This window comes from Arachis stenosperma, chromosome 4 (genome assembly GCF_014773155.1).
Source record: "Arachis stenosperma cultivar V10309 chromosome 4, arast.V10309.gnm1.PFL2, whole genome shotgun sequence".
Lineage (NCBI taxonomy): Eukaryota > Viridiplantae > Streptophyta > Magnoliopsida > Fabales > Fabaceae > Arachis > Arachis stenosperma.
This window is the reverse complement of record NC_080380.1, coordinates 129,659,317-129,677,763: the sequence shown is the minus strand read 5'-3', so window position 1 is coordinate 129,677,763 and position 18,447 is coordinate 129,659,317.

Genomic DNA, 18,447 nt, shown 5'->3' with positions numbered 1-18,447 from the left:
AAGCTTTATATGTTGTGTTCTTAATTGCTTCCAAACCTGTTGATAGAATAAGATCCCAATATGTGGAATAACATTCAACTACTATCTCATTGTTTCCTATATTCATGAACTCCATGTCAAGCTTTTGCATATGGCATAACAAATTGAACCTAGACTTGATAAATCTCTTGATAAAGGAGTTGATGCCCTCGCTCCGTGAAATGATTCTAAAATCGCACTAAATTTATCTCTCAAACAAGTTTTTTCACTTGTCTTTTTTTTATAGGTAAATTTTGTACCCAATAATTATCTTAGCTAAAATATCTCAACGATCTTTGCCTAATATTGTTCAAAGTTATCAATATCAAAATTTTTCATAAATGCATTAACGAAAGCGCTTCAAGAACTCACTATTCTTTATGTTTGTTACAACATGCTTTTGCAAATACCAAGGACAAATATAGTTGATGGGTGACTCCAAAAATTTCAATCTTGAGAGCCTCCTTCAAAGAATCATTACCATCCATCACCACAAATATTGAGCACTTTCTTCTCCATTACATCCAAAAAATTCTTTAATATCAAGAATTAATCTTCTCATCAACAGGTAAAACCAAATCCAAAGATACAAATTTGTCGATGATGATTATAGCATCGCTTTTTCTTGACACCAAAACCATTATACCTCCCATACATGACATAAAACTTTTATGGCTTCACCTCACAATTAAATTCCAATTTCATAATATCTTCCTTAGTCAATTAAGATATGAGCAACGGATCTGGAAGGGCATCTCCTATCAAAGGTTTCAACCTCGTTATCAGCTTTTGGTATCGACTTTTGCAACCTTGTCTTCTTCATTCTCTTCTCTTAAACTTTCAATGACAACCTTGTCCACGAAATACTTGATTATATTGTTAATAATGTCATATGTGTTTATTGAGGGCCGAGGTTTGGTTTAGTAAAACTTTTTAAAAAAGTGTTTGTATTTTCAAAATCACAAGCTATTTATTTTGAGTTTGGTAAATAAAAAGGACTATGTATTTGTGCTTGAAACTTTTAAAAGATAGGATACTCTTAGGGGTACTTTTGAAAATATCTAAGGTAAAACTTTTTAAAGATGACTTGTAACTATCAAAATTAAAAAGTCTAATATAATTTTATACATTAATTCTCAAATTTAATTCTTATATTTATGTCTATTTTAGTATTTTTTAAATTTTAATAGTTATTTACTAAACATATTTGTTATTAGTTATGCTTATTGAAAACTATTTTTATTTTTTAATGTGATTTACTAAATATAGATATTACAACTTTTAAAAAGTAAAAATTTTACCAAACCAAGCCTAACTATAGTAATAGCCAATGATCAAACCTATTAAAACAAACACTCAACTTGAAAAAAAAAAGGCAATTAGAAAGGTGGTAAATTAAATTTTAAAAATAATACTAGTGCAATTATGCTAAGGAGACAATAATTCAAAGTTACCTCATTTAACTTAACATTTATAATTTCATGTCTATGACATTAAAATAACATACATATTAAACCTAATATTATTTAATTATTTTAGAAATAATTAATAAAATAAAATAAGATAACTTTAAGCTGATTTAAACTGATTTTTATTATCTCCCAAATATTTTTATTCGTCATCTATGTATTGTGAAAAAAACTATCATTAATTGGTCAAGACAATACAACAAAAATTACAAAATAAAATAAATAATTTTGTTAATACAAAACAAACCACAAGTCTGGAAGTTTTAGAAAATAACCATCGCACATTTTGGATTTTAAACAAAATCATCATATTTATGGAAAAAGTTTTTTGAATCTTCTTCATACTAACAGATTGTATCCCAACATGTAAAGAGAGATGACATACTCATACCCTTTGAATAAATTCAAATCAAAGCTAATTTTTTGTGTATTCTCTGTACGTCTATTTATAATATACAAAAGTTTATATTAATTTTTTTATAACGAGTTTAATAGAAGATTTTTAAAAAATTAAATTTTTTTAACTATTATTATTCAATTAAAACGTAAAGTATCAATTACATTAAAAGTATCATAATAGTAATAATTATAAAAAATTTCAGGAGTGAAATCTTACCTCGGTCCTTGACAATTTCACGAAATTCCTTTCCATCCCTTAAGAAAAGTATAATGACATCGCGACCCCTATCCATCACTTCTGTTAGACGACATTATGGCCCTTCTGTCAAAGTTTTTGTCAACAGCAGGCGGAGCCAATTCTACGTGTAAGGTTACGTTCCTACGTGTAAGATAATGATCTTACGTGTCATTGGACAATTTTCATCTGGGACAAATCGGTCCTTGATACAGTAATCAAAACATTAGCATTTTGATGAGACCAAAATACTGCACTTTACAACAGCAACGTTATATAGGCAAACTCTTTCCTTCTCACAACAGCAGGCGTTATATAGGTAAACTCTTCCCTTATTGACACCAACAATTATAGAAAATCCTAACCAACTAGAGACATCATGACGAAGGACTAACAGTGCAATGACATCTTGTTCGAGGAACACAAGGTAGGCTCTTTGCTTTGTTTTCTAGCATTTTTATCTATTTGGTTATGGTCCTATGAGTGTGATCCTACTAGGCGGTCCTCCTTTGTAAATCCATTGCATGCAATTTGGAGTTAGTGACTTGTCTAGTTGTTAGTGCGACAAATATTTTTTGTTTTAAGGTTAAGTAAAGAAATCAAGTATTGAAAATAAATTATTAATTTTTTATTAACGCTAAGTGAAGTATTGTGAGTAAATTAAAAATTGATTTTGTTAGAGTTTAGTTTAATTTACTATTATGATGCTACAGATGGCTTATGCAATTGTGCATGTGTTTCACCATGGAGGATGGTTTGACAGAGATGAAGATGGTGTGCTCAACTACATGGATGGTAAGGTTTAAAAGTTTTCTAAGTTGGATATAGACCTATGAGATCACCACCAAGACTGTGAACATTGAAGAATACTGACAAGAGATATCATCATTTGATTATAAGCCACGAGCACCTTTGATCAAGAGAACTCTTGGACTTCTAAAACTAAGAAGAAACGTGGACAAAGTATCTTGTCTGTTGGCTGAGAATAATGGTACAAAGGTGAATAGGCTATTCCAGGTTAAATGCAGTATGAGAAAAAAAGGTCACTATTACAAAACATGCAAATGAGCTCCAAGGGATTCCAAATGGCAATAAAAGAGAAAGAAGTAAAGAACTACTGAGGCTACTAACAATCCATCAGGACAGCAGCAGCCAGTCCAGCCAGCTGAGCAGTAGGTATTATGTATACCTAAGTTTATAGTGTTCGTGATTTTAAGTGTCTTTATATAAAATTGACAGGGGTTTAAGAGTAACGTATAAAAATCTTTAAGAGTTTAATTGTCTGACAAAAAAAAGTCGTTTAGGGAGCAAACTGTCCCGAAGAAACTGTAACTAGCATGTAGGAACATCGTCACCTCCTCTTGCCGGAGAGTTTCACACAAGGGCTAGAATGTCCAACAAATGTGATGGTAGACATCGCGATGACATTATACTTTCTTTAAGGGGCGGATAGGGGTTTCGGGAAATTGTCAAGGATCGGGGTGAGATTTTACTCAAAATTTTAGTTACGAATATTCAAATTCTACAACTTATATATGTTAAAACTCTTACTACTATACTATTTGATATATTTATTCATGTTGCATAAGACTCTTATTACTATTTATTTCTTAATATCTCATACAAAATGTCAAAAACTCCTCTTAATAAGTTCAAATTTAACACATTTTTTTATTAGATACATTCAAATATATCATGATTGCATTCATAATTTTATATTATACTTTTGATGTTTTCATTCTCATTCATTCAGTTTTCTGTAATTGTTTGCAAACTAAAGAATATTGCATAAGAAGATAAAGTATCGTAACTAAAGCAAATATAAAAATAGAAATAACAAATGAAGATGTAACTTTGTATAACTCTAGTATAGAAAATTTGTCTTTTTTAAAAATAAAAAAATTCAAATTCTTAAAACAATAAACTAAATTTCAATTTGTGTTATGTTTTAGTGAATAATTATATAGAATGATATAAAAAATGTCAAATGAATTTTCTATAAAATATTTTTAATATAAAATATTTTAAATTCAATATTATTTTACATATTATCTAATCAATTTTTAAATAATATAACACTTAAAAAATATACCATATAGTTAAATAATTTGTCTCTCTGCATGTCATCGCGTACGTCTTACTTTAATTTTATTCTATATCGGAATAGTCATCTTTCAACATAGAGTGCATCAACCCACTTAGCTTCAATATCTTGTAAATACATGAATTGATTGGTAAAGTTCTCAATCACCCGTGTATATCTGGAGTTCTTTTATAGAGCAAGCAGTTGTTGGCACAAATTTATTTGGAAGCTTGAATGTGAGATGCTATAGAAACAGTTTTGAAAAAAAAATTAGATTGGAAAAATACAAAGAGGGATTAATTTAAAAATAGATGAAATACTTAAAAAAAATAAGTACTTGTCCCTAAAATTTAGAATCAAAATTAAAATCGTCCTTAAATTTTTTTTTGAAATGATCCTTAACATTCTATTTAGTATTAAAATCGTCCTTTTGAAAATAATTTTTAAATAACAAAAATACTCCTACTACTGTATCAGCTCTCATCCTATATCTACCAGCACTACCTTCTTATCCATAGTCACCACTAACAACACTATCTGAGAAACTGAAAAATTTATAGAATTATTGAAACAAGATGAAGAAGAGATTGAGGAGTACTTGTTTGTGAGCCCAAGCTTTAGCACTTACTCTTCTCACAAACTCGCACACATCGCTGATCAAGTTACACGAGAGCACTACTCTCTTCCTTGAAAAGACTCAGATATTTACCCAAACGACAACCACCAAGACCATCTCCAAAACGACAATACTGATTTTTGAGTTCATAGCGTTTCAAAAGGTTGCTAATGACATTTACTTTAATCGCTACAATGGTCTTCTTTCCCAATCTTCAACCAAGTCTTTGCTAGAACTTCGTCGGAGTGCGGCGGTGGATCTAACGGCAATGGATTTATTGATCGACAAAGATGTGGAGAATTCGCTGGAGTAGCCGCGATCCTCCAACGGCGTCGTCGTCTTCGTCAAAGGTAGACGACGATTTGGATGGAATTTCACTAGAGAAGTACTTTGTGTGGACTCCGAATTTGGTTCAAGCCTTGCCAAATAGATGTAAGAAGAGCAATTCGACATGATCGAACTTCGTCACTATCGCAAGCAAAGAAGTGAAAAATTCTAGATTTCCTTCGGTGGAGCAAAAATGATGGAAAAATACGCTTTTATCGTTGTCGTCATTTTCTTTGTCATGATGGAGGATTATGACTGATGAGGGATAAAGAGGATTTTTTAATTATCAAATTTTATAAAGGGTTAAAATTGTCAAAAATATTATCTAATACTATCCTTCTAATAGAGAGTTTTCAATTTAGTGGAATTCCAGCGTGTCAAGCTCCTCAGATGGGGTGTTACTGTTCATGACATGTATATCCATACACCATCATCATGCTACTTACAACACTGTCTCTTCCAGTGATATTATGCTATATGTGATGTTCTTTCTAATTTCTATCATGCAGGCATTCATACACACACCATGCTAAATTCAAATTTCAAATTTACTCTCTTTTCACCATTCAATTCTTCATTTCATCTAATCATCTTCTCTGTTTTTAACCTGTTTTCTAAATTTTTTTTTACCTTATATCAGTTTCATTAATCTTCCTTTTTATTCAAATTTTAATGCTATATTCCCCTTTCTTTGCCTCAAGAATGAGAAGCTAGAAGTAGCGTGCATAGAAGTTTCACCTGATTGGTCGTTCTCTGAATCAGAAGGTCTTTATCCTTTACTCATTAAACTGGAAGTAGAACACACAGAGAAGTTTACCTATTTTTCAAATTTTAAATTCTTAGACAAATACATCATATGCATTATCCCCCTTTTAATTTATAACCCGTGGAGATGGGTCTCTTCCACAGTTTCACCCACCATCCAGGCTTCAGATGAGGACAAGAATGGTGTTGCAGTGTCGTTATGTGAGACTGCCGAGATGATCGATGGTGATAATTATGGAATTCGGCAGCAAACCGGCGGTGATGGCAGTTGGCAGTTTTTGGAAGAGGCTTGGCGGTGGTGGTTGCAATGTTCGTGGTGGTTATTAATGTGGTGGTGGTGGGCACAGAGGAGAAAGAAGAGAGTGGATCCAAGAAAAAACTGAGCGGCAGGCACAGAGAGCACATGCAGCAAGCGAGACTTGGCTTTATCTATGGTATTTTCTTTTTGTATTTTTCTTATTGTCTTTTTATTTACGAATAAGATTCATCAAGGAGGATAAAATTTCAAATTTTAAATTTTGATCTAGAACCTAAAATTGAATATAAATCAATTTTCCAATTCTGTCTGCTCCTCACTCTAGCAGTCTAGCATCTGGATCCAGGATGGAACAAGAAGATGGTCCAGCATGCAGAAGTCAAAAGGAGGATCTTGAAGCATATGGCTACGAGGCTAGAACTTCAGATCATGATGAAAGCGTTGTTCGATCTGTAAGCGGCGATAAGAACACGACGTCAATGTGGTGCCGCACCTAGGACTAGGAATCAAGAACGCGGTGCCGATTTGGTCATCACATGGAGTCCACTAAACTTTGCTATGGTGGTGGTGGTGGCAGTGGAGTTCGTGGTGGTTAGCAATGTAGTGGTGGTGGATATGGTGATGGATATGCAGTGGAGTTCAAGAACATAGCGGTGAGATCTCACAATTTTCTTCATGCTTTTTTTCACCACTTTCCAATGATTCAGCCGCGGATTTCATGATCTTCAGCAACTTTACGTGATCTTATCTGTGAAGCACATTCCGTTACCTCTGCAACGTAGAACCGCTCCTCTCCAAGTATCATGCTATACAGTATCCAGGTGATTTTTTACCCAATTGCTACTTTTTCACATTCTTTTCAAAAAATAATAATCTCTTAATTGTTTTACCCTTTTTTTTTGTCATTTACCATATCATTTGTAAATGTGATTTCCATTATCCTTAATTGTCCTTTGTGACCCGAATTTTGAATGTATATGAATGCATTAATATTATTTTTGTGATTTAATTTTTTGCTCATCACTAACATTATCTGTATCTTGCTATTTCTTCAATCATATTAATATGTGCTATTTTTTCCTCACTCTTGCTCTTCCCCAATTTCCATTTTCTCATTTCCCAATACATTCCTTTCCATCTCATAACGTTTTTTCTTCCTTTTGATTTCACACAGAAATACAAAGGAAGATTTCACACAGAAATACAAAACCAAACCTTGAGTTTCAATTTTAGTTCCGCATAAGGCTCAACCACAGAAGAAACAAATTGGTACGTATATACTAACTCCTCTTCTTGGATTTCTCTTTTAAGTTGGTGATATTTAATGGAATATACTTCGAGCTTTATTTATTGTTTTTATTTTTTAATTCAAATTAATTTTGAGATTGATTCACATACCAGAGAGTTTTGATTCCCTCAGCTTTCTCTTTGAAATTTCCACACCTAGATGGTATATGTTATAATAGGTGTGGATTTGGTTCAGTATAATTCGGTCTCAATGCAAAAATCCTCTAACAACGATTCTCTATTTTTTTGCTTCCTTTGATTATTCAACTCTTTGATCCACTCATTCCTTGGTTACTATTCTCTGAGTTCTGCTCTTCCCAAATAATGCTCAAATTGTATTCTTTCACGTGTTTATTGTTAAAATAAGGTGAAATTTTAGTTGGATTTTGTTTAGAATAATCAAGAATGCAGGATCGAAGGACTAGAACACGATATCGTTACTTTTCATTCTGGATTCTTGATGCACCAATTAAATCCAATGAAAAGCTCTTCCTATTTTCGATTCCATATAATCAAGCTCTTCGAATTAAATTTTTTTTGTTATCTATTTATTTTCTATTATCGTTTTCTTTTCTCTGATATTTCAAATTTTCAATGCTGTTAACTATTTTCATAGGCTAATGTTTTCTTGAAATCCGATTAGGTTGGAAAAATTGGTGGTGCCAGATGGAAGTCTATGTCCGATGTTGTGAGCAAAGTAAACCTGTTCTCTGATTCTCTTTTATTATTCTTTTCTCTTCAATTAACAATTATTTCCGCTTTTGTTGTTGTTTCACGATTTACTCTCTAATTCATTATATTATCATGTTTCAGGAAAAAAACTCCATACCAAGCAAATGCTAAGAACACACTAGCATATGAGGAGGATATCACAGCCTACAACAAAAGATTCGTAATTGCTTTAACTCAATGTTTTTATTCTCTCTTATATTTTGATTCATACTAATCCTATGGCTGAGCTCTTTTAATATTTTAGAATGAGGGTGGAGATTTTAATAAGTCAAAATTTGTGGTGAATGATGATTATGATGATGAAGAGGTAATGGAGCTTCGTAATTTAATTTTAATTGTGAAATAGATTCTGACAGTAGTTGTTATTGTTTGTTAATGAATTTGAAATGTTGTTATTTTTGGAGAGGATGAGTGAAGTAGCTGCTATGGTGAAGGAAGAGACCTTGGAGTGGAAGAAAATAATTTCATTCATTATCAATCCTCATATAGTTTTGGGAGTTGATTGACGATATAGTTTAATCATCTTAATTTTCTACTTACTTTCATGTGTGTCGATAATGAGATTTGAGGTTCAGTAGAATTCTGTAATTATATGTTTGATTCATCGAAAGGAGTATAATTTAGATGCCATAATATAATTTTCTTATTGTTATGTTTCTGGGCGCAAAAAAATGTATTAATTATTTTTATTTATTTTAGTTTAAGGGAATACTTTACCTTTGTAGATGATAGAAAATAAGTTTGTAAAATTTTATATTTATTTAAGTTACCTATCATTTTGTCTTTGAAAGTATTATGTTATACTGAGAAAAATATTATGTTGATGAGACACTATTTATGTTTGAATAAGTTCTTTAATAATTTTCTTCGTTTAAAAGTTTAGAATTCTCTATTATAGACTAAACCACCAAAAGTAACCGTTCACATTTCTGATTCGAATCTCCGGATACAAGATATTTGGCCGGTTGGTAGGTGACATTTGGATACTCTTTATTCTCCTTTATCTCAAAATCTGAAAGGTAATATTCTCTCTTACAATCCAGATGAACAAGCAGGTCCGGAAGTGGGTTGGTATTGAAGTGGGTCTGCTGCCAAAGTCTATAACTCACGCAATGGTTACTTGTGGTTGTGTAAGAAACTGTTTGGTTGGGAGGAGCGGGAGAATTGGCTTTGGCTTTGGCGTCAGGTTGTTCCGGAAAAGCATAAGTTTTTGGCTTGGTTGTGTCTTAAGGAGGCTCTTCCTACTGCAAGTTTTCGCTTTAGAAGAGGGATGTCGTCATCGGATAGGTGTCCAAGATGTCTTTCTAGCCAGGAATCAGTTTTACATTGTATTCGGGATTGTCCAAAAGCTCAGCTTGTCTGGCATAGGTTGGATATTTCTTGTCATCCTTTGGATTTGAAGAACTGGTTCTTGTATCATAGCAGAGAGCATCCGTTCAAGTTCTTTTCGGAACTTTGGTGGATATGGCGAGCAAGGAATAATGACATATTTAATCCCCATGAAACTTGGCCTCCGGAAAAAGTGATTTGTCTGGCATTAACTTCAGAAAAGAAGCTTAGGAATATTTTTGAATTACAACGTATGTCCCTTCCCTCTACTCTAAATGGTTTTTGGAATCTCCCATCCATTGGTACTTTTAAGATTAATTGTGATGCTAGTTATTTTGGTTCGGGTGATAGTGTTGGTTTTGCTTGTGTTATTAGAGATTGTAATGGGAGTTGGCAAAGGGGGTATTTGGGAATGATTGAGAGTAATAGTATTCTTCAAGGAGAATTGTTTGCTATTTGGAGAGGATATCTCTTAGCTTGGGATGTGGGTCAACGAGATGTTATTTGTGAGACGGATTGTGTGGAAGCATTTAATCTTGTTACTCAAGATGGTTTTGGGTTTATTGATCCATTGGTGCTCAAAATAAGAGATATCATGCATTGGAATTGGCGTGTTGACTTTCGTTTGATTATGAGAGATGCAAACACGGTGGCAGATACTATGGCAAAGATGGCGATGAAGTTACAACTTTCGCATGTGGAGCTTCTTTCACCTTGGGAATAGTTTAAGAGTAGTCTTAAATGGGACTGCCCCTCTATTTAAGCAGTTCCTTGTTTTGTTTGTTTTATTTTTCTTTGTTTAATTTATTTCAGTCACCAAAAAAACCACAAAAAGTAACCATAAAAGATTGATTTGCTGACAAAAGTAACCATGGAAGATCAAAACTCCTCAGATACCCACAATTGATGTGCTCCGTTTGTCAAATGTGACCAAATGTTAATAAAATTTTGTTAAATTATACAATGTGTCCACATCCATTGCAACGTGACAAAAGAATGCCTTACGTGGATTAATTTTTTTTGTTAAAATTGCATTTATTTAGTTTATTAAAAAAACGTTACTCTTTCAAGCATTGAAATTAGAAGAACAGAAAGTGGTGTTACCCCTCCCTTTTGAGCGCGACATCAATCATGCCCTAACAGAGCAGTTTTTCATCTTCTTCTTCTCTAGCGTACTCCCATTGTACTCTGATTCTATTCCTGTGACGACATTGGAGAAGGAGGTTGCTGCTTCTCTAACGTACTGTGTTTAAAGGCGTACTCTGTCACACTTAAAGGTTCTACGAGGTAATACTTTTATGAACTAAGTCATTCAATGATTGTAACCTCTAAGTTATAAGAGTTGTGTGCAAGGAGCACCACCCCAAGACTTTGCAGCAGCCATGACAATAATCAGAAAACTAAACCCACATGCTTGGGAGTATCTGAGCCGCATTCTACCAAAATAATGGTCAAGATCCCACTTTAGTGAATGGCCAAAGGTGGATAATATCACCAACAACAACAGTGAAGTTTTTAACTCTAAGTGTAAGAAGTTTAAGGGAAAGCTAATCATTATCCTCCTAGAAGAGATAATGTGTTATGTTATGAGAATTTTGGCTAGAAATAAGAAGGAGTTGAGGGGATACAATGGACGGCTTTGTCCAGTACAACAGAGTAGATTGGAGAAAAATAAGAAACAGAATAGTAGTTGGAGGCCATTCTGGACAGGAGATGATGCTGGAAATATCTTTGAGGTTCAATGCTTACCAATCACTTGTACATGACCATTACAAACAAACAAAAAGGCGTAAACTGTAGAAACAATCCTAAAGACACGGACACAAGCTATACTCTCATAGCTTTGATTTCACCTTCAATCTTCTTCTCAACCTTCGTGGCCGTGTTGACATTTCTCTTCCTGTGGTCTGTTGGAGCAATTGACACATCTTGATTAGCAACACCACATTTACCATGCCAAACTTTGCTATCCCCCATCAATTTCATCAACCCAAACAAAATAATGGCAATCTCGACTCTACAGAAGCCAAAAAATCAAAACATCAAAGATGTAGAGAAACCCTATACTTGTCTAATTATCATAAATAATGTCTCATACCTTCGAAAAGGGGCAACGAATGAACCATCTTCTAGGATTAGTAACCGTCAAAGATTCCAACAAGACAACATACTCACCACAGTGACATCTTCCATCCATAATTTTCTTCTTCTTCATCTTTGAATGTGAAGCTCCTGAAAATCTGCTTCCTTCGCTTGTAGTTACCTCTCTCCTTGATATTGCTCAAATTCTATGAGCATAAATTAATTCAGGAATTAGGGTTCTTCGCTTGTAGTTACCTTGGATGCCTGTGCTCGGATTACCCTACTAATATTGGGTTCCAACTGAGAAGAACGAAGAATTAGGGTTTAAATTGACCCTAAATAGTACTAAGTAGACGTATGCCTACCAATACGTGTAATCGTCAACATAAACAGTCTATGTATGCCATTCTGCTAAGGCTACATCAGACTTGGCTATTTTTGACAAACGAAACTAATCAATTGTGGATATTTGAGGAGTTTTGATCTTCTATGGTTATTTTTGTCAGCGAATCAATCTTTCATGGTTACTTTTGGTGGTTTAGTCTCTATTATATTACTTTTTATTTTTCCTTAATTTTATTTATTTACCGTAATTTTATTTGAGTATTAGTTTTTTTTCTAAATTTAATTTGTTTTCCTTACCAAAATTTGAAAATTAGAAGAATGATTCTAGAGGAAATTGAATGATTAACCTTGAAAGAGATTTTATTAGTTTATAGCTTTGTCAAACAAGGTTTATAATTTGGAGGGACAAGGGTTAATTGTTATACTTAGGAGTACTAAATCTCTACTATTGAAAACAATTTTTGGTGATCTAACTTTATTAATTAATTCTTTTTTATTTAGTCCTTTTCTTGATGGAACTTTTTACTTGCATATTTATTCTATTTTTAAATTAGAAGAGTTAAAAAAAAAGGCTTTGTACCAATGTTTTATTATTATTTTATTCTTGGGACATGTGATTAACTGTCAAAATTTTTATTTTATTATTAACAAGAAAATAACAAGTTAATTAGGATTGGAGATTAAGAGAATTGAATTTTAAAATTCTGAAGAATAATTTTAGGATTGATGTAAAAGAAGCTGAAAAATATTTTAGTAATTTCTCAACATGGAAAAAACGTATTAAAAATGTAACCATAGATGTGATAAAACCGTGTATATGCGATTGATGGTTTTTAAGTTTCTACCCAGAGATTCGAATAAATTATCATAATGGGATGTTAAACATTTGATGAGATAAGTTGTCTATTTTATGATAAAAAATTTTTAGCTTTTATTCTTTTTTACATTTTTTTATATTATAGTAATTAATAATTATGAAGATAACTTACATTATCGTAGTATATATGATATATCATCTCCTTAATGAATCATTATTAGTCTAGCAAATAACGTGAACATTATTTGTTGTTACATTTGCTCTGTCCGGAGTCGAATTTAGAAAAAGACTTAGAATTTTAATTCAAAACAACATGTAATTGTTACGCGATGGAATGCAACTTTTTTGTTGAAAGATATATTATTTATATAATTATATTGATTTAATTGGCTTTTAAATAGAGGGCGTGCGTAGAAACACTTTTCATCTTCAGACTTTGGTGCGTAGAAACCATAATAGAGTACATGGATTATATATTAGAGATGGGTCTTGGTCTACTGATCCAGATATTCTCCAGGAAGAAGCCCTCTCTTTTTACAAGAATCTCTTTGGTACAACGGAAGAGGTTGAGATTGATTGTTTAGGGGATGTTCCGATGCCCACTATAAGCATTGAGGCTTGTGCTAGGTTAATTGACCCTGTCTCTTTTGCGGAAGTCAAGTCAGCAGTATTCAGTATGAGCCCTTTTAAGGCTCCTGGTCCAGATGGCTTTCAAGCTTATTTTTTTAAAGAATATTGGGAGATAGTAGGCACTGAGATTTGGAATATTGTCCGAAGCGCTTTTTTGGGAGAGTTCTTAAATCCTAGCATCATGGAAACTCTGATTGTGCTTATTCCTAAAATTGATAATCCTACCTTTATGAAGGATTTCAGGCTTATTAGCTTGTGTAATGTTGTTTATAAAATTATCACCAAAGTATTGACTAACCGACTTCGGCCTTTTCTTCCAGATATTGTTAGTCCTTTACAAGGAGTTTTTATTCCGGGTCGTGGTGCTCCTGATAATATTATTGTGACCCAAGAAATTTTGAATTTCATGAAGCACACAAAATCCAAGAAAGGTACTCTTGCTTTTAAAATTGATCTTGAAAAAGCTTACGTTAGGGTGGATTGGAGGTTTTTGGAGAGTACTCTCATTGCTTTTGGTTTTCCTATCATCACTGTTAATTTGATTATGACTTGTGTCTGTGCATCCTCTCTTTCTATTATGTGGAATGGGAATAGATTGGATAGTTTTGCTCCTAGAAGGGGGCTTAGACAGGGCGATCCAATGTCTTCTTACTTATTTGTGCTTTGTATGGAAAGACTTGCCTGCTATATATCTCATAAGGTGGTCGAGGGTGTGTGGAAACCAGTTTCTGTCACTAGGGGTGGCCCAAAATTTTCTCATTTGATGTTTGCAGATGATCTCTTACTCTTCTGCCAGGCTACAAAAAGTCAGGTCCAAATGGTCATGCATTCTCTTAACATTTTTTGCAAGGCCTCTGGCATGAAAGTGAATCTTGAAAAGTCTAAAACTTTTTGTTCTAAAAATGTGACTGCTCGTAGAAGAGATATTTTTACTAGTGTTTCTTCAATACGTTTTGCTTTGGACTTAGGAAGATATCTTGGAGTTAACCTTAATCATTCCCGTACCAGTAGTGCTTCTTTTCATTCGGTGATTGAAAAGGTGAGGGGAAGATTAGCTAATTGGAAAGGAATGCTTCTAAATAAAGCAGGGAGACTTTGCCTGATCAATTCTGTTGCAGCATCCATTCCTGTCTATCATATGCAGGTATCTTTTTTTCCAAATTGGGTTTGCGATAAATTATCTTCTATGATGAGACAGTTCCTTTGGAAGGGTCAAGTTGATGGTAGAGGTCTTTCTCTTGTTAATTGGAGGACCGTGATCACTCCAAAAAAATTTGGTGGCCTGGGTGTTAGAGACCCTGCGTGTGTTAATATATCTTTACTTGGTAAATTGGTGTGGCAACTTTTTCATTGTCAGGACAAGCCTTGGGTTGCTCTATTGAGGGCGAAGCATCTGAGGAATGAGGGAGTTTTAGATGGCCCTGTCCCTTGCAATGCTTCTCATGTTTGGAAGAGTATCTCAAAGGCTTTTGGTGCTCTTAAGGATGCCTTCTCTTGGTGCGTTGGGTCACTTGATCAATCCTTTTGGTTTGACAATTGGAGTATTGAGGGCCCAATTGCTCAAGATGTTCCTTTTGTACATATATCTGACTCTGATTTAACTATTAGAGACGTTTGGAAAGATGGTCAATGGAATCTCCATGATATTTTCTCTATCATTCCAGAAGATGTCAAACAGCGTTTGAATGCTTATAATCCGGATTTGAATGCTGGAGAGAGTTCGGGTTGGTCATGGGGTGTGGCATCTTCTAGACTCTACTCAGCTAGGAGTGGGTATAGTTGGCTAGCCAAAAAAAAGTTTGACTGGAATGAGCATGATAATTGGTTGTGGGTATGGCGTCTGCATATTCCTGAGAAGTATAAGTTCTTGATTTGGCTCAGTCTTCATAATGCTATTCCTACGGCAGAGTTTCGTTTGGGTCGTGGTTTAGCTTTATCTAGCACCTGTCATCGGTGTCAGAATGGTTCTGAATCCATTCTTCATTGTCTTCGAGAGTGCCCTAGTGCCAAGGAAGTCTGGACCCTTTTAGGCCTGTATTTAGATAACTCGAATTTACATGATTGGCTCTACAGAGGTGCAAGGAGTGGAGATGCTTTTCTTTTCTTTTCGACCATCTGGTGGATTTGGAGAAGCAGGAATCATGACTTATTTAATATAGATGATTCATAGAGTGCTAGTAAAGTGGTGAGTTTGATTCGTAGTTCAGTAAGGGAGTTTCACACTATTTTTGCTATGCATCAATCTCTGTCTCCTCCTTCACTTTGTTTGCATTGGGTTCCACCTCCAGTTCATTCTGTTAAATTGAATTGTGATGCTAGTTGGTTTGCTCCTTCTGACTATGCTGGTTTTGGTTGTATTATTCGCAATCCTGATGGATGTTGGTTGAAAGGTTGCACTGGAAAAGTCGAAGTGTGCAGTGTTCTTTTTGCTGAATTGTATGCAATTTGGAGAGGTTTACTTCTTGCTTGGGAGAGTGGATTTCGTGAGGTTATTTGTGAATTTGACTGTTTAGAAGCTCTTTTCTTGGTAAACCAAAGAATGCTTAGTAAGGATATTCCGAAATGGGATTTGGCAAAGCATATTCAGGAGGTTATGAATTGAAATTGGAGAGTCTCTATTCTTTTAATTCAGAGGACTGCAAATAGTGTTGCAGATTGTATGGCTAAAGCAGCTGCTTCTGTCGCGGACATTCACTCGAATTGGAGCCAACCATGGAGTGAGCTTCAACATCTAATAGATTTAGATATGACCCTAGCCAATTAATTTGGTTTTGTCACTTTTTTTTCTTTCTTTTCTATTTAGTCACCAAAAAAAAAATAGAGGGAGTGCGTGATTATTTTGTTCATGCCCGCGCACGAGTTCTACTCTAATTTTAATATTAAATAAAAGAGTGAATACCCGATCCGGTCCCTGACAATTTTTGCGAAAGACAACGAGGCCCTTAGAAAAAAAAACTACATTCCAGCCCCTGAAATTTTTTCGTTAGACAAATTAGTCCCTACGTCAATAATTTATTTTTGGAGTTAATGGAACGTGAATACGTGACAAGTTAAGATGGTGATGTGTCCGTTAAGTGCCAGCGTGGATTGGCATATTAATGAATCACCCAATCCGGTCCCTGACAATTTTTTGAAAATATAATTTCGTGTTTTATCTGCACTTTACAGAACATGATGAGCCCAAAACGCCTCTTCCTCCTTCCTTCTTGTGTAGAACCCTAACTGTCTACCACCATGAGCCATGGAGATCATTCTTCGGAAACTAGGAGTCGCAACATGCGTGGTTATAGTGTTGGCGAAGAGAGTAAATGCTGCACCTTTTCTTCTGGAAGAGTTGGGCAGCCAAGAAAGAAGAAATTCATATCTCTGAAATGTTACTATGGGTCCATGCAATTCTATTCCAATCTTGCACAGAACTTAATCCGGATAGGTTCTTCTTGGGATGCCCTAATTACAATGTAAGTATTTTAAATGGCTAGATGTATTAGTTCACGAAAATATGGATGAGGATATTACTTCTAACAATGCTATTTTAATGGAAAGGAGATTGAAGGATGTAGAACATAGAATGAAGGAGCTAGAGATGGAATTGAATTTGAAAAATCAAAACGAAATTGGATCTCAAGGTGGTAGATATTACTTCAGATATTCTTTGTCAGCACATATGAAATTTGTTTATCTTAAATGGAATTGTTAGGGACCGGATTGGATGGCCCATTAATCTGCCCATCCAAGTTGGCATTTAACTGTCACGTCATTAACTTAACGTGTCACGTAGGCATGGTGAATCAGCTCTAGAGACAAATTATTAATGGAAGGACTAACTTGTCTAACAGAGTTAAAAAATAGGGGCCGGATAGGAGTTTCTTTTTTTCTAGGGACCTCATTGTCTTTTTATGTTATTGTCAGGGGCGTTTTGGTATTTTTCTCTAAATAGAATGTTGATAATCATTTTGAACTAAAAAAAATTAGAAAATTTTTTAAATTTGACCGTAAATTTTAATAACTAAAATAATATTTATTCCTAAAAAAAATATTATAATATAAAAAGCATATTTGATTATTTGACCAGAACAAACCATTAACAATTTAACATGTACCTAAAATTACCAAGAAAATCATTATTATTGCAAACATAATCAATTTTTCTCTTTTTCCCAATATAATCAATTTTTTAAATATTAAAAAAATACAGCACATCTTAATTAAAAATCAACCTTGGTGAAGCATTCATTATGGTTGCTCAACAGAAAATTAAAGTTGGATTCACATGTAACTGCTTATTATCAACGGCCAATTGTTTTGCCCTTTAGCTTTTGTTGTGGCCCAATGGTGGTTGGTGTTTTTAACAAACACATGTGAATACAACTAAAATTAATAAACTATATTATGGACACACCAGCCTGCCAACATTGAAAGACCCCCAACTTTCTCACCTTTGCTAGTTGCTACACATTTTAATCATGTGAAATACATATGTTTCTTAACCATGTTGCATACAATATTGTTAGAAACCTTTTTTTTTTTTTGGAAGGAATATTGCTAGCAACGACGAACTTGAAAATACTTAAAAAGATATGGTTAAAATTAATGTCACAATTTTCATTTTTTATAATATATTTTAATTTAAAGAATATTTTCAAATATCAAAAAACATTATTTTAATATTTTTAAATATTATTAAAATTGTAGTATAACCATTATCATCACTATATAACAGTAGTTAGTTAGTCATCATATAAACATGTCTCATGTATATATTTTAATATTTTTTAAATATTATTAAAATTGTACAATAATCATAACTACCATAATAATAGTCAATTACTCAATTAGTCATCATAAACAAAACCTTTTAAGTCATTTTAGATCTAATAAAAAATTTGTTCTAAATAATCAAGTAGACTATCAATATGAATCTTCTGTTTCAAATTTAGTGACATGACGGTGGAAATATATTAATAAGAAAAACAACATCAACATTGGTTTCTTGGCATCTTGAGCTTCGATTTGGTCTTACTTTATTTTTAAGTAATCTGCATTTTTTTTTACGTACA